This window comes from Melospiza melodia, chromosome 3, assembly GCF_035770615.1.
Source record: "Melospiza melodia melodia isolate bMelMel2 chromosome 3, bMelMel2.pri, whole genome shotgun sequence".
NCBI classification, from domain to species: Eukaryota; Metazoa; Chordata; class Aves; order Passeriformes; family Passerellidae; genus Melospiza; species Melospiza melodia.
In genome coordinates, this window is record NC_086196.1 from 33288128 (window position 1) to 33306027 (window position 17900).

Consider the following 17900-nt stretch of genomic DNA (forward strand, 5'->3'; position numbering starts at 1 on the left):
AGCGGGCGGGCAGCGGGGCGGCCGTGCCGAGAGGGGCCGGCCCGGGGAGCAGCCCCTGCGGCGCTCCCGGCACAAGTGCGGAGCGGCGCCCCGGGGCTGCGCTGGCTGCCGGCCCCTCGCCCCTCACCTCCGCGCTCCGGGACGGCCTTTTGGGGCGGGAGGGCGGGAGGGGGTTACCTTTTCTTAGGGAAGTCCCGTCCCTTGCCAGGGAAACTTTTTACGTTCCTGTGCGTGAGAGGCAACTAGTTGCACTCACTGAAGTGCGAGGAGTGTTTGGCTTCTCCCGTACCAGCCTCTTCCTCCACCCACATCACCCCCCCCCCCCCCCCCGCCCCGAATTTCCCCTCCCGTTTTGCTCCGAGTTGCTCTTTATTTGTGTGTGGAGAAAGGGGTGGGGGGGACGACTTGCAGGGGGGATGTTCTGTTTTGGCCAGAGGAACAGTGCAAAAGGGGAGCCTTGGCTCGGAGAGGGTACGAGAATAAATAAATAAGGAGCGGCCCTAAAATAAAGGTAGCGGCATATCCCGGCAGCGAGAAGGTGAGTGTCTCTGACTTCCCCGTCCTTGCATCTCCCTCCCACCCCGTCTGCTCGGAGGTGGAGGAAACGGGTTCCCTGTCGCATGTGCATGTGTCCGTGGAGGGGGTGTGTGCGTCTCCTTGTATTTAGCGTTTATTCAGCACTGTTTTCATGTCGGTTCGATGACAGCAGCAGCAACAACAACAAAGTTGCTGTAAAACAAATGTGATGGGAGGGAGCAGCGGAGCCGTCCATCGCGGGTTAGAGACGAGCTTTTACCCCGGCCCCACGCGAGTTTAACGGCAAAAAAACCAAACTGGTTTTCCGTGCGGACGGGGCGACTTTTTCCACGCCCGGCCGGCCTTACTGCCTCAGTCCAGGTGATGTTCCCTGCTGTTTAGCCCTCATCGCTCTTCTCTGGGAGGCTGCTGGGGTAAGCCCCAAGACAGGAGCAAGCCGCGACGGCTGCCGTCGCATTGTTCCCCGCTTGCGCCTCCCGCCCACTCCCGGTGCGGCGGAAACGGGGGGCCGTGGCTGCGCCCCGCGATCGGCCGGGGGCTGCGGGCCCGCCCAGACTGGGCACCGGGGTCTGCCACCCCCCGGGCTGGGCACCGGGGTCTGCCACCCCCGGGCTGGGCACCGGGGCTCTGCCGGCCGCCAACTCGCCCTGCCGACAGCCTGCCCTTGCGAGGGCCGGCGGCGGGGCCAGCGGCGGCTTGGCCGGAGGCTGTGAGGAAACAACATCTCTGATGGCGGCGTACCCTCCGGACAGAGCGGCATGAAAACACGTAGGGATGGCAGTCCCTTCCCGAAACCCGCGCTCCTCCAGCGAGAGTCCGGGCAGCGCGGGGGCAAGGCATCCCGGCCGGGACGCCGACGGGGGCACGGGCGGCAGCGGCAGAGGAGCCGCCCGGTTCCTCTCGGTTCCGCCGCCTTCCGCCGCCCGCCCTCCACCCCGCGCTGCCCCGGCCGCGCCCGGGGGTCTCCGCTGCCCCCTGCCCCGGGGCGGAGCGCTGCGAGCGTGCCGCGCTCGGGGTGCCGGCGGACGGGGCAGGCTGCTTCCCACTGCTTCCCTCTGCCTCCGGGCCGGCAGCCGTCGCGGGGGCTCCGGCGGCCACTTTTTCGAGTGTCCGAAGGGAGCGGGGACAGGGCTGCCCGTTGTTTTTGTTCCTCTCCGTTTCCTCTCCCTGGGGGATGTCTCTTGCCCTTCCCCTCCCCCGCCCCGGCTTGTTTTTCTTGTGGTTTAAAGACAAAACGTTGCGTTTTCGGGTCGTCCCACCGCGCCCCCGCCCCCGCCGCGGTCTCCGCTCCGCCGGCGGACGGGGCACGGGGAAGCCCCGGCGTGGGGGTCCCGCCGCCTTTTCCCCCGGCGATGCGGGGACTTGTGTTTTGGTTAGAAAGCGTTTCCACGTGGGTAAGCCTTATGTGTTCATGTGTGTGTGTGTGTGTGTGTGTGTGCGCGCGGGTGTGTGCGCGTACTTGATCCGCGAGGAGGTAACAGGATTCTCCGTGTTCAAAACCAGCGGGCTCTTAGCCATTAATCTCCTTCTCCTGTTGTCATTACAGACACTTCCAAAGTCAGATACCCGCGGAGAGCCGCCGGCTGCGTTTCACACGGCGGTTCTCGCCGAGCCGCGGGGGCTCCGCTCCGTGCCCGGCCGGACACAGGGCTGCCCGGGGAGCAGCCCCGCGGCGCCTTCCGCCGGCAAGGGAGAGCGGGATCCCACGGCATCGCCGCTGCCAATCGGTAGTTGGCATCTAAAGTTTCATTTACATTTATGAAAGTGGCGCTCCGAGCCAAGCAGGCGCGGTGCCGCCGGCTCCGTAGCCGCGGGCAGGGCTGGCAGCCGAGCGCACGGAGGGACGCGCTCGCTTCGCCCGTGGCGGTGGGAAATAGCTGGTGGTCACCAAAACCCTGGGACGCACGCTGAACCAGACAAGGGAACGACCTGGCCGGTTCCAGTTTAAGTATGAAGTCATGCTAGAACAGTAAGGAACGAGCATTTGCAGTTTTCTGAGTTTTGTTTTGCGCGTTTCATTTGCGGAGACTAGAAAGCGTATCTAAGGTAAACTAATCAGCAGTTTAGATTTAGAGGGAGTTATGCGAAGAAGGTCTCTTTTCTGTTTGGCAGATAGATTTTCTGGTCTGACCTCGGAGTTTGATGTTAGAAGCCTGTACTTTGCAATAAAGCTCAGGCCGTATCTTTGTTTCATTTCCCTAACACTCAAAAGAAGTTTCGTAAAATTGCTGCGGGTTTGACTCTTCCCCTAGCATTTCTGAAAATGCTGCCGAATAACAAACGCTTGCATACTTGCAATATATATCATACTTTGAGTAAAGTGGAAATATAGACTGACATTTATCTCTCTTCCTGGTGATTCTTTCTCTGTTTGACAGCTAACATTAGCTGGGCTATGTCTTGTACAGGTCTTTTTGCCTTTTTTTTTTTTTATAAGTGCAGTATTTATGTTACCAAATGTTCTTCAACCAGATTTAATAGAAATGAAAGTGGAGTATGTTGACGAAACTTTTATGTATCTTTGTTCAGATAATTTGTATGCACTTATTAATTGTTACATGTATGTGGTGGTACTGATAATAAATTTAGTTGAAGGTTACTCTTTCTGGATTTGTATTTATTAATGGCTTCACAATACTTTGCAGTATAAATTTATTCTGTGTGGATAATGCCAATGGAAGAAATAAACCCTAAACAAGCAGTGTATTGAGTAGGGCATTGGGGGGTTCTTAGTTGCAGTTCCCAGTTAAAATATTTCAAACAAGGCAACTGTAGAAATACAGCTATAGATAGTATCATGTGGCATATTTTTAGCATCTGATGCAAGTGTTAAAGTTTAACTCTTTAAACTTTATGCAACTCTTTAAACTTTATGCAAATCCTAAAATTAATGTTAAACATTGGCATTTGGTGAGGGGAAGGTACCTGTCTGTTTCCTTGATGAACTGGTGGTATTGGATGATGTTTTGTGCAATTCTCCAGTGTTAAAATTTAAAAAGCATTTTACTCTCTTAAATACGCAACTTACCACAGAAAGAAAAAAGAAATTCCTGGAATTTCTGTTGAACGTTCTAGGACACAACTATTCAATTTTTTCTGTGTTATCTTTTTCCTTCTTGAAAGTAGGGATTTTATGAACTCAGAATAAAGCAGGTCTCCCTTTTTATAAGGAGCGTTTATTCAGCATACTTCTATATTGCAGCTGCTGATCATATTTCATAGAGCTGTTAAAGCACTTAAAACCTAAAATTAGGTACTGTCTGGTAGTAAATATTTCAAATCACTCCTTGAAGAAACGGGCTTAAAAAAGAGACATTTTGAAATATATCGTTGAGAAAAAGTAATCTTGCATTGCTTTTACTCAGTGCAATATCAATCTAAATCACTGATTTCAACACAGTGTACTTTTTCGCTAGGTTTTCTTAATCTCCTGGATTTTTATTGTGATTTTATGCTGGCTTTACTTGATATCATAACCAGCTACTTTGCTCAAGCTATGTTTATGATGGCAACGCTTGAATTAACAGGTGTCGAATTAACTTCTAACATACCTGTGCTTCCAGTGAGTATTCTTGTGATACTAAGAACTGAAATGAGAGTTTCCTCGCTTCCTGGTGTGCATGTTTCTGGCTGTTAGTTGCAGAAGGTGCACACTTGCTTTTTTCCAAATTTTTGGATGAGTTAATTTACAGATTATTTACAGTATTTTCCAGTTGGGGGGTGGGGTTAGGTTTGTTTTTTAGTTGAGCATAGGAATACTTGCTCACTAGCTTTCATTTTTGGTACTGTCAGTGTTTGCAGGAAAAATGCAAGCACAGGGACATCAGACTGACAGACATATGTCAAGTTGATCAAGTATTTTTAAAGCTTTTTGGAAGTTCACCACTAAACCAAGTCTGGTAGCAGCAACACTCAGATGTCTTTGCTTTTTTCTTTGTACATGAGAATCCAGTAGTACTTCTGCTATCTGATATATCTTTAATCTTCCTGACATTTGTATTAAAAAATCCCAGCATTTATGGCATGCAACTGGAAGAAAAGTGTTGATATTCAGTCATTGATTGAGAGGTTTATAAGTACACCTAATAAGTGCTATTTTTCTTTATTGGATTTAAATATTGTGTGAATGTGTGTCCAACTTAACCTTTTTCTGTCATTGAAAAGCGCTAATTGATCTTGCTGACCCTGACATAATAGTATAGTTTGATATTCGAAACCTTTCAGCTTTGGCATGGCCTTTTTATCACCCCTGAGATTTCAGGGCATGGTTCTACTGAAGGTATAAACTGCTTCTCTTTGAAAAATTAAATAAAAATGGTTATTAAAAATAAATTATCATCTTTTAAAGTCAGTAGATGTTTTACCTATCAAAGCCTCAGGCTTTACAATATGTATTAAAAACTTTCTGAGGTACTTGTATGTATTAGGTGACATTTTAGACGTTGCTGTACAGAAATCAGATTTTTATGAAATAATTTTTGGCCAATTCCACATTTCTGTGTTGCAGTGTTATTAAATCTGTCATTAAATCACAAGTGGTTAAAGGAACTTGGACGCATTTTGCAATGCAAAAGCTCAGATAAGAAGAGCGTTCATATGTCAAATAAATAATAAAATCTATTTGAAAAGGCAGTAAAACTCACATTTTTAGTCTACATTGTAGTTTGCAATGCTGCCAGAAGGATTGCTTTTGGGATGCCTGTAATATAGGACCTTAAAGGCAAAAGCTATTTTAAAGAATTTTCTTCTTTTTATCTCCAAGCCTGAAAAATGTGTTGAATAACTGGCTGCCTTTTCGTTTTAACGTTAAACAGTGAAAATTACTTTGATGATTGATTATCCTATATTGAAATGTATCACTGGGCAGTCTCAGTCACAGGATTGTATAGGCTAGTCATTAGGCTTTTGAGCAAATTGTCAAATGCTAATGGCTGTCTGAGGAATACTAAAGTTTAAGCATTTTATTTTCAATTTGTTAAAATTTAACTTATTTCTCCAAGGGAAGATTATAATGAATGGTGATTATCTTAAGAGCTTCTCACTCCATAAGCCAGTCAGACTTTTTTGGTTTTAGGCTGTTAGGCTTGGGTAGTAGACACTAAAGTTTGAGTTAGGCTGCAGTTACCATGGATTTGAAAATAATTAGTTTGGAGGATTTCTATGCGTAAATTAATTTGGAGATCTGTGTCTTTTTCCTAGAACTAACTAAATAAATACTATTACAGTGACTTTTCACTGAGCAGCTGTCTGTAGAACTACAGCAGAAGGCAGTTCTGTTGGATGTAATTTAAATGCTGTCTCTAAAGAACTCAGTCTGCCTGGGCTGACTGAATACTCTCTTTGCACTAGGGTTGTGCCAGGCTATACAAAATTTGACTAATTTGGAGCAGAAAATTACAGAAAAGACCTCCCAAGGCAACCTGCAAAATATTCACACAAAGACTAATTTTTTTTGCATAGATGTTAACTTATTAGTTACGTGATTTAGTTAATATGCACTAGATTTTTTGGCAGCATTAAAATGAAATACTATTGTGATGTGACCCAGTATAAGCTCACATTCTCAGCAGTGAAAAATTACTGCTGCCTTTTTTTTTTTTTTTAATTGGGTAGATCAACAAGTAACTAGTCTACTCTTGACATATATATAATTAAACCACAAAAACCTACATTAAAATACCATGGAAGGTCTGATTTAGACCATAAAAGTAAAAGAAACACAGAGCTGAGTTTGCAATTTTTCAAATAATTCTCCTCTATGACTGTGTGTATATAACTATTGAAATCAATGCTGGTGCATGAGGTAATTGGAAACTTAACTTGATGTTTTGTGCCAGATCCTTAGCTGTTGCAAATTGGAATAGGAATGCTGAAATTACTGGAGTGGTCTCACATTATGCCAGATGAGTATCTAGTCCTCTATTCTTAGTTCAGTCTGCTCTTTTGGTGGGGTATTGCAATATACATTATATGTGTGAGATTACATACACAGAGAAGTGATCCTGAAATACTTAGGAAAATAAAAAAGAGAGTTAAGTGCAAATGCCCAAATTGTATTTTTTTTCTTCCTTTCAAGGCATTTTCATACTCCTATGTTCGAACTTTTTTTTTTGTTTCATTTTATACATGACCACAGAAATGCCTTTTACAGTAACTGTACTTTTGAAAATGATGCGGTTAGAAATATTGCTAATTGTCTGTATTTTTTTTTTTTTTAATTCTATTAAGGCAATATTGTTGCTCAAAGAAATGAGTAATTACGTTTTGCTTGTTCAGGGACATTTCATGAAATCCAAGCCTATTCAATGAAAGGCATGAAGTCCATATTAAATCCCATCTGGATGTTTCTTTTTATTCACTGTAGTATATTCCCAGAACATCACAGAAAATGAAGTTTACCTTATTCCCAAGAGAGAGCAGCTAAACCAGCTTCTGTACACTTCAGTTTGTGCATCCTGACATCATGCTGCATACGAGGTCTTTCTTCCAGCTCTCCTGAGTGTCCCAGCATAGATGTGGTCTCACAAAACCAGGCACAGCTCAGGGAGGTTATGCACATTTCCTTGCCAAGTTCTAGCAATGCAACTCAGACTCAACCTAGCATTTCTGTTCTGGTCCTCTTAGCACAGAGAACTGGTAAGTTGAGAACTAATAGGGCTGAATGATGTAGAAGTTTTTGCAAATGCAGTGATTATATTCTGGGATAGGGTCTTGAAAATAATGTTTGTTACCCCAAGGCAAGATTTAAACTATGTTAGGTTTTCCAAATAGGAAGATGAAAGTAATTTTCCACTCAGCCAACCCATTTTTATGCTTATTCTAATCAGGCATGGTAGATGGATGCAATATAATGATCAAAATAATTTTTTTTCGGTTAACTGCACCTTCAGAGAAGCAATTTTTGTGTTCAATGTATAATTTGAATCGTGTGCTCACTGTGCAGCAGTATGTCTGGGGGTTACCTGCAATATGAGGTGTTTCAGCTGAAATGGCTAGGTGATGTGTTCCCTAGTCATTTCTGGTATCTAGTTAGCTATGTTTCAGCTTGTTTTCCAATTTTCTGACTAAATGATAGTCTGATTTCTCCAAGAGCTAGATGAGCAGTCAAATTTTTGGCATGAAACAAATGAAATAGAAGAGTTTGCTCCCTGGTAGTTGTGAAACTGCCCAGTTTTTTGAAGGAAGTCCAGGATTGGAACAACAGCTTGCCTGATGCTGTCAAATCAGAACTAAGTCTGAAATAGTTTGATTTTAAGGTCTGTAGGAACAGATCCAGCATTTTGCTCTGTTTTTGCATCATTACACAGGGGTATTTGTTCATATAAGCATCAATAGCAGTAACCTCATCTGAAGTCCTACCTCCATCTGCGGAAGTTTCCTGCGGCAGAGGACAGAAAAGCGTGAAGCCCTGGTTTCACATTTGGTGGCAGCACTTCTAAAGCAGCCCCTCAGCCCGCCTCTGCTGGCCACTCGTTTAAGTTGGATCCACTCTCGCTGTGGTTCACAAACAGCTGTGCTGGCAGTGAGGCAAAGGTCGGAATGAGTGGCAGCACCCGAGCTGCTGAGCCTGGCAGCGGTGCTGCAGAAATAGCTGCAGAACCACAGTCTCCGTTACCTAATCTGCCACTTCTATTAACCGAAGTGCAGGGTCAAGTCTGTGGGATAGGTGGAATTTTTCAGAATGAAAACATTGTCTACAAAAATCATCCCTTGATCTTTAATCAAAAGGTTGTGTTGATGCAGGGATTATTGACTAAAATCAAAGTAGCTGCAAATAATTGGCAGATACACGTGCAAGTTAAAACAATAGGGAATGTACTGGGGCCTTTGGAGGGGACAGCTGTGATTTTCTTGAAGGAAGTTCAGACGTGATACCAGACGACAGAACTTTTCCAGATCTTTGCACTGCGTCCAAAAGCTGGGCTTGCAGGGAACGGGCGGAGCATAACTCCTCTAGAAGTGGGACGTCACTGCCAAGGGCTGCAGCGCTCGTGACAGGCTGCATTCTTTTATCACTATTCCTGGGGAAAGAAGTGCAATAATTTCTCAGAAGTGGCCATTACATAGCTGTCACTGTAGACAAGTGCTTAATTTATGGCAACTATTTTTTATTAGTCTCCACTGTCACAAAGTATTAACTTACAGGCTATCACGTTCCAAATGCCTTTTTTTATGTTGTTCGCATATAACACTGAAATATGCATACTGTACCGCATCATGGGTTTATGAACACTCAGGCAAGCCAAACCAGTGATATTATTTTTGATGTGAGTACAAGTTTGATTTCCAAAGATAAGTGTAGTGATGTAATAAAGTTCTGTAAGTCTGTCTTGAGTTGACATGACTTTTTGATTAATAAAGTTGAGGGATACAAAATCAACTTGGCACAAATGAAATGGATTAAACGGCAAACTAAAGCATAGATTTCACAAATAGTTACTTGTTAATGAGTCTTTAAAAAGCGTGTTATTACAAAGGGTTTTTCAGGGGGCAATCATCAAATCAAAACCTATTTATTATTTTACCAGTGACACCAAGATTAGTAAGCTCTACAAGAAGTAATACCCTTGATTAGAACAATTGCTGACATAATAAAAGATATTTTTCTTCTTACAAACTTCCTTATACTTCTGTTGTTAGACTGTAATGCCTAAAGTACTGCTACTACAAAGACTGAGGAATGGGTAAATAGTGACGAGAGCAGATTGATGAGAATAGCTGGCTCATTGAGCAAACTGAAAGCAAGCAAACAGTATGCACTTCACTACATGCCAGCAGTTTATTAAAAAAAAAAAACAAATGGAAGCAATAGAATAGACAATGTAGAAAATTATAATGATAGTATTGCAGCCAAAAAAAGGAGCAGAAACTTAAACTAAGTACTCAGCAGAGTAAGAGGGGTTACATTAGCTGTATAGGTAATATGGGTGCATCTACTAATGTAAAGCTATATGCTTTCTTAGCTTTAGAAAGCTTTATAAAATTGGAGGTTTCAGATTTAAGAACAGAGGAGTAATTAAACATTGGAAGATGTTTCTTCTAGGGAATTAACAAATTTTAGTTGATCAAAGGAGAATGTAACATAGTTTGATCACAGCTAATAAATATGTAAATGAGGAAATGTGGTAAAGGATGCATTGTCAAAGTAGTTGTTTTCATTAAAATTTGAGAATACCTGTTTTTTACAATTACTTTGTGTGTGGTATACTTACTGCTGGCTCATAGTAAGAGAGATTTGCCTGTAGGATTGCAAGCTGTTCTGTGGATGCCACAACATTTCAGTTGCCTGTGGGGACTGCTGATGGGCCAGGAGCCGAAATGAATGGAGGCAGCTCATGTGAGGATCAGCAGCATAAAAATGTAGATTACACAGGACATCTGGTATGGGGTTTTGCATTTTCTTTGTGCTGGACAAAGGTGGTACATAGAAAATGTTATACTTTGTCATTGTGTTCTGATGGTTTCAGTTTGACTTGATGGCTGGGGTGCAGCAGTGTTAGTTTTGGTGAGTAATAATTTTTCTGTTCTGTCAGAAAGCACCCAAGCAGGATGCTGGCACCAGAAAGAGTTCTGTATTCTGGGACAGTTCTGTATTCACACTGTTTTCCACTGTTCATGGAATGAAGAAATAGCAGTTTCTAAAATGCAATATTTAGGAGTTACTGTCAACTTTAGTTAAGAAAAACATTTCATTTCTTCTACCAAACCGGAACCAAAATACCCAAGTTTCTTTTCAGTGAGTTTACTTTGTATTTCTTTCTGACATTTCAAAATGTTCCATTCAAGAAGTTCATGTGAGACACTTGGCAGTAACAGGGATAGCAGCTGCTGAGCAATGACTCTCACACCTAAAAAGGATGGGCATGCTGTAAACTTCCTTCTTCATCAGGATGTTTCTAGTATGCCTAGCAAGTAATTTGAACTTCTACAGTAACTCTGATTGCATCCTCATGCTGCTGAATACACTCTTCAAAGTGTGGTATGATTTTCAAAGCAGGTAGGATGAATAGGTATGATGCTGTCACAGCTTTCATGATACCATGTGGCTGGATTCTTTGCATTAAGTTTTTCAGCCTTGTAAAACGGCAGTTTGGTTTTACCTTGTGGATATGCTAATTTTTAGGTTCTCCTAAATTCTAAAATATTTCTGTTCTAGAAATAACCTTTATTGTTATTTTATGCTTATTTTGTGTCACAGGGTTTTTGAGGGTTTTTTACATGCAAAATGTAGATTAGACATGTGGTTTAGGGAGAGGGAATAAGAAATAATTAATATTTTCAAGTTGACAGTGTGTCTTTAAATATTCTAGCTAACCAAGTATAGACTTTCTCTCTCTGTTTCAACGGCTTGTTTATAAATAATTAAAATGTTTTCTTTGGTTTGTTCACAGCTATTTTCTACAAAAAAAAAGGAGAAGAAAATTATCTGAGAAGTTAAGCAAAATGCTCTGTCTAGTAAAAACCAAAATCCTTCTCCCTAAAAAATTCTAGTTGTTTAAAACATTGAAATGGCCCACTAGCAGGAAAATAAAACAAAAATTTTAATTAGAAAATTTAAAAGGGTATGCTTCTATCTGTGGCATCTTTGCATTACTTGTTTGGGTTTTGTTTCTTTTCCCTGGGAACCATCTTTCTTTTCTCTTTATTTTTAGGGGAACACTGTGGGATTCTAGATTAGATTTGTTTACAAATTGAGGCCAGAAACTGTATCAGCATTTGTTTTATTCATTTCTCTGTGGAAAATTCTGTAATTGATTAATTTGGAATGAGAGAGATGAAGTCTGTGTAGCTGCATGCCTTATCTAAGCAAGAGTGAAGAGGTCTCACAGCTGGGAAGCCCCCAAGCATCAGTGGAGTTGTAGCTCTCATCTCAATTTTAGTAATTTCAGTGTGTTGTATGTTGCAAGGATAAGGGAAGTATTGTTGGGGTTAAAATTCTGTATTCTGAAATTCTCAAAGTTATTCATTACACAGGTATGGGATGGGAGGGGTAGGAAGAGTAGGGGAATCAGTTTTAGTCATATTTGGGTACCTGTAAATTTGGAACCCAGAGCAGCGAAAGACAAATGCTGCACCAACATGTTCTTTTACAAAACTAAAGTAAATGAGATCCAGTGCTTGCAGTTGTTTGCCATTTGCCAGGAAGTCTTTTTGTTTCCCCTTTTTTATTTGTTGTTGTATGATGGTAGAACCAGCAGGCAGATCTGTCACAGACCCTTTCTGTTTCTTACCTGGTTCACATACCTAACTGATGCGGGGATATCATCGTCTGTGTTGCTCTGCTTTTTTTGTTTTGGTGCCAGCTTTTGGTATCAGATGGTTTTTTGTGCTATGCCTTGTTTCTACGTCAGAAGTACCTGATGTAGAGTGGCAATTCCATCTTAATTTTTTAAATAAAATGCCCACAAATGCTACACATGCAATGCCACTCTTCAGCAAAATCAGGTCAAGGAAGCAAATTACACTAAACTGACAATTATACAAATATTCATTGAAGACCATGCAGAGTTTGCAAGACTGTGTTTAACAAATGTATAGTGTCTTGCATGAAAGTCAAAAATTTGGTTTGAATTTTGAGGAGTTTTCAGTGTTGCAGTTTGGTGGCATGAATTGTGTCCGCTTTGATTACTGAATTTAATGTCTGGCATGAATTCACGTGCTCAGAAAGGAAGATGGAAATAACAAGCTATGTTACAGTTAAAATTTATTTTTTTTCAGGAGAAGGAGAAGGTAAAAGGAAACTAGACAAGCTCAGAACTGTAAATGTGTGGTGGATGTTGAAGATCCCACGCCTGTTCTTAACATGCATCCTAACCCAAGATCTGAAAATAAATGTTGTGTTAGCAGGAACAAATACTATTTCATCTCCAGCAGGGATTGTAGCAAGACTCTAAATCTAGTAATGTCTGACATCGCACCTTGAGGCTTATTAATTTCAGAAGCACACTTTCTATATACATTAGAATATATACCATATACCCAGCTTAAACATATGCATGTTCTAATGCACATCCATGCTGGATATGTGCTGGGATGAGGACACTGAATGGATCCTAAAGGGTGTCCTGTGCAGCCCCCTCCAAGTAATCCATACACTGTCACCCAGGTATTTACTGTGAAAATGAGGGCTATTTGTAGAGAAAGCAGCTGGGTGGATACATTTGCTTTTCAGCTCATCCTGGAAATTCCTCCTGTATTCCTTCCCTGTTCACAACAGTGTGGCAAAAATAGGGTATTCATCTGTGTTACATTGCATTAATTGTTCTGTGAAATCCCAGCATCATTAAAATTATCCCAAATAAGGAGAAATCTACCTTCTCTGTTTAAGCAATGCATCTTCAAATGCAAATCAATGTAGGCAGGTGCTCAGCAGAACACAAAACCCAGGGAAGACTATTCCATTCCATCAGGGCTTGCTGAAAATGCCTGGAGCTAAAATTGGTGGTACATGATGTTATAGCTTGCTGTCCTCTCCACCGCATACCAAAGTCTCCAGGTGAGGAAGGTGCTCAATTTTTTGGAAGTCACTAACATAGAAGTGGGAACTGGATGTGCTACAAATGCTTCCACAACACTCTAAAACTTCTCTGAGTGTAAAATTCTCATTCTCAGAAAGCTAAAAGTGGACTGAAATCAAACTGATCCAAAGACAGCCATATTTAACCCTCTACAGAGGAGGCCCAAGGAAGGGAAAAAAGTATTAGAAGAAGAGGAAGGAAAAGACAATATTCTCATTAATTCTCTAGACTATGGAGCAAGATTTGTTTCTGTAATAAAATAGGTGTTTTTCACGAGGCTCATATTGCTATCAGATAGTAGATGTCAGCTAATGGAAGGGCCTCAGCTAAACCTAAAGACACATGCAAAATTCCTGAGCCATTTCTGCTTTCATCAAGAATACTTCTGGAATAAGAAAAGTAAAATTTGAGAATTAAAATAATTTTAAAATTCTGAATATATTTCTGTTGACCTGCCTCTTTTCCTCAGGGAAGAATACGTGTCCCTGAAAAGGTCATACTGTCAGGATGGCTTTGTTTGGCTGACAAAGTTGAAGTTCTAATAAATCAGCATTTGGTTTCCTTTTAATTTGGGAAATTAAAAGTATATATTATCTTTTTCAAGATACTTTATTTTATCAAGTATATTTTATCTTTTTCACATTTATATTTTATCTGTTTCACATGAGACTTTCTGAGATAGACATACAGACAACCAGAGGATGTTTTCTTAGGTAGGAAATTACTGAATATTAGATAGGGCCTGTTTGTTACTGCCCATTCCCTTTCCCTTAAAAGAAACAGGTTTCCTTAAAAGAAACAGGTTCCATGGGAAACAATTAGCATGAAATAATCTAATTTAATGAGATTGCAGTGCATATACACTAGTTTCTTGTACTGATTCTAAAGCAATTTTCCCATTACCTGCCTTGCCTAATCTTTCACAGTCTTTTGAATGTGCTTTATTCTACTCAGATGTTCTGTAGGAGTGGTGCAAACCCAAAGTGAAACTTGTCCGAGGGACTGTGAGAGTTTGGGCTCTGGAGCCCGTCCTCACTTACTGGTTCACATCCTGCATTGATTCAGTGGTAGCTGTCAGCACTAAGTACTATCACAGATTGCTGAAGTTGAGCACTAGAAAATAAGAAATTGCTCCATTTGTAACTGCTGCTCTCTTAACATTTTGACTCCCAACCTGTGGCTGTGACAGAAATTGGTTCTTTTTTGTAGCTGAATGCATTGTGTAAACCACAGCAGCATTCTTCTGCTAGACTCATTACCAACACGTTTTAAAATGTGTAAAACAGTATAGTATATTTGCCTGGGAACATGAAATTTCTGAACTATATTGCCAGAGCATCACATGATACAGCCTCGGAAGAACTAGGGAGCATGACGTGATATAACCTCAGTAGAAGTAGGTATTCTTTAGACAAAACAGAATAAAAAGAATGTGACAATGTGCCCAAGACTATTGTAATGTGAAAAAATGTGGTAGAAATTGAGGACAACGCTCTCCCTGCCCCTGAATTTCATTTCAGAAGACCAATTCCTAGTGGCTGAAGAGAGGACTTTTCTTCCCAAGTTTTTGTGTTGAAGGGAAATGGGGGAGGTTTTTTGTCTGATGGCCAAACTCCTCTTCCATGTGATGGATTTTTCTTGGAGATCCATATCCCCATCTGGCCAACTGGGGGGCCAGAGGCAGCCTCTGAGATACTCTTGGGAAACTTCAAGTGTTTTAAGGCTGGTTTTTACCTGTGGCTCCCCAAGCTTCACATTCTATCTTGAGCTTGTGGAAGTTGCAACCCAGGATCATAGCAGACATCCCATAGAAAATGAAATTGCATTACATTTTCAGTCATTTATAAAGCAGTGTGCAGCAGATCCTCAAGCAGTTTACTTTCTTTAACTTATGTGTGTATCTCTGGAAGGAAACACATGTTTCTCCTCATGGTCAAGTCCTGGAAGTCGCAGTTTAAATTTGATGAAGTGTTTTATTCCCCCAGATAAAAACAAATAAATAAAAAATTAAATTTAAATGCATTTGTTGATGAGGAAAGTCAGGAATCCTCCTAATTAAGACATTTCTTAGAAAGGTAAAATTTTTATCTGGGAGCATAAAACACTTCATCAGTTTTAAAGCCACATCTGCACATCTGCAAGGAGTGGGTAAAGAGGAGAAACAGGCATTTTTCTTCATTCTGGCTTGTCTGTGAGTTTAAGACTTTTAACAACAGTTTTAAAAATATTTAAACCCAGTTAGAAACACTTGTAATATAGTAGGGATAAAAGTGCCCTCCCTCCCTCTGTTTTTAATCTGGTTCTCTTGATGGAATAAACTACAAGGTTGAATTGGTAACTGGATTATTGCCTCATAAAACAGCACGAGGTTACTATTATCCTTTAATTTTATATCTTTATTAGGGAGTAATGTTGGTCTTATTTAAATCACTGACTTCTCTAATGGTTTTTCTCCCCTTTTACAAATTTATAAAACTAAACCCTAAAGGATTTGGTCTAAGTGCAATTGGCATAACTACCATTATAAAAATTTTTCTGTTAGCAGTTGGTTATAATCAGCTGCTTTAACTGGGCTCAGAATGAAGCAGAATTTAGCTGTTGATAGGTAGAATAATACTGATAAAATATTATTTCTGAATTTTATTTCAAAAAGCCCCATTTCCAGTAAGGACTTCTGAATTTTGAGGCAGTGTAAAGATGAACAGCAGTGCCCTGGAAACTTATAATTTAGCACGTTTGTGCAAATGATATATGAAACATATTTTGTATTTCTACAAAGACTTAAAGAAGCTTGTCTTTGTCTTGAAATTCAGTAAAGTAACTTTAAAATTCATGAAAGTTGGTCTTTTTTAGAAGGCGACTAATACAAGTGGCTTATTTAATGATGCATTCCAGTGAATACACCCACCTGAATTTTGGAACACAACACATACTGTGGGTGAATCATTGGCAGTTCTTAGTAGTAAAACTCCTATTGGATTTGTGTCATCATGGTGTATTTAAAATTTTGATACACTGGATTCATTTTTGGAAAAATGTGACATCCATTGGTTGATCTCAGGGTACTTTGATTAAGCAACCATTAATAGGGAAAGAAACATGGGTCTGTCTGTTCTGGTGTAGCTCTGGAGCTGAGTTATAGTTGGGTTTTATACAGAAAGTGAAGAATCTGCCACCTTCAGTGCCTGACTGACAGAATTAGAGCATTTGCTGTTTGAATGCAAGCCAGGTACTGACTTTTCAGTCAGTATACTTAGAAACTGGTCAAATAATTTGCTGCAAATTTTGTATTTTGACCATTTTTTTCTGAGAGCAATCTTACCAGTGCAATAACATGAACACACTACAACCTTTTAATTAAATCAAAGCAGTTTTTAAGATACTAATGGAATATTTTAGTATCAGTCAGAATCATCACTGTGTTTGCAGTTGCCTCCTTTGATTGGGACTGCTGCAGGCAATGCCATGTAGAGCTGCTTTCTCTTAAAATATCCATTGTTCATGGCAGGCTCCTTTCTGAAAATTGCCTATAGTGGGTGTTTTAAAGAAGCCCTTCAATTCCTCTTTTAGCTTCATTGAACAAAGACTGGAGAAGATATTTACAAATACAGGAGTGTTGGCTCCACATTGACCAAAAAGTAATGGGAAGTGATTATAGTTTTGCTGAAGGCATTGTGAGGGAGGACATTGATGTCTTGGATCCCTCTGAAATTGAGAGGATACTAAAACCATTTTGAAAAGCATGAATTATTTTCAACTGTATGATATGGTGAAATACATGCAACATGATTTTCTTGAAATTTGTCTTTTCCTTATGTAACATCATGGCAAAAATTAGTGAAGTGTGAATGAAAATAATTTTGAAACCTAGGCAAGAGGGAAGAAAGAGCGTGTCATTTGGTGTCAGGAAAAATCCAGGTGAAACTTGAAAGCAAGGTAGACTGAGGCTGTGCATTTGTGTGTGTTCTAGAAAATATCTATGCGAAACAAAATTACTTTTGGGGATTAAGTGGAGGTATGGCAAGTAAGTGGCACTTGGGATTAAGAGAGGAGATATTCACAGGGCAGTGCAGGGCAGTGGGTGAGAATATGTGGCTTGTTCCACATAGGTTCCATGGGTCAGGTTCCTTTCAAATACTCTGCAAATGCCAATACAGCTGTCCATGTTTTACCCTTGGTTGTGTTTATTAGTGCTTGCAGGTCGGAATTTAAAACAGAGATCAATAATATGTTTATATTATTGAGCACAGTCCATGGCAATTCCTTGTGGTGCCTTCTTGATAAACAAATCTAGGTGATATTGATAAGCAAATCCAGGATGTTTGGGTTCCTTAATATGTGTGTTTACATATTGTTTTTTTTTTTAATGTAACATGAGTTTTGGTTAATGATGTGATTATTGCATATATTAAATATCTCTGTCACATTTTTTTTTGTTCTAAATGATGCAAATTTGCTTAACTCCAAAATGGATCTTTTCTGAGAATGGAGGTTGTAAAATAATGGTGTGGCTTTATAGTTAGGGCTACCATGATCATTCACAGGCAGAACTGGAAAATAGAATTTTCCTATTGAAGACCTCCATATTTGATGAGAATGATTCACCCTATTAGAGAAGGTATAGACATAGCAGATAATTAGTATAATGTCTCTCATTTAGCACTTTGTAGGGAGCCACTTGTTACAAACCACTTTGTGTATTTAATTTAATCCTAAAGAAATTTAATGAACCTTAGAGAGGGGACTTCATGCTGATAATTGCATAATAACCTGTTTTTATGTCAGACACTTAATGGCTAAGAGGTTATCATTAAATGTGTATTAAGCAGTTCTGTTCTATAACTG

At 40.6% G+C, this 17900-nt stretch overlaps 1 protein-coding gene and 1 long non-coding RNA gene across 13 annotated transcripts in view; one reads left to right on the top strand and one right to left on the bottom strand.

Annotated features, from left to right (window-relative positions):
- LOC134416699 (uncharacterized) overlaps positions 1-280 on the bottom strand; it is a 32677-nt gene extending 32397 nt beyond the window's left edge. For both annotated transcript variants that reach the window (XR_010027333.1, XR_010027334.1), the window contains exon 1: positions 178-280. This is a non-coding gene — a long non-coding RNA (uncharacterized LOC134416699). The remainder of the gene's footprint in view (positions 1-177) is intronic.
- Positions 281-411: 131 nt separating this feature from the next.
- EYA4 (EYA transcriptional coactivator and phosphatase 4) overlaps positions 412-17900 on the top strand; it is a 140678-nt gene continuing 123189 nt past the window's right edge. For 3 of the 11 annotated variants that reach the window (XM_063151218.1, XM_063151208.1, XM_063151217.1), the window contains exon 1: positions 2326-2506. The gene's annotated coding sequence lies outside the window, so the exon portion shown is untranslated. Of the gene's footprint in view, positions 539-675; positions 898-1278; positions 1306-2239; positions 2265-2324; positions 2584-17900 lie in introns of those variants that run through there. The other 8 variants (XM_063151211.1, XM_063151215.1, XM_063151214.1 and 5 more) reach the window with 8 other exon arrangements.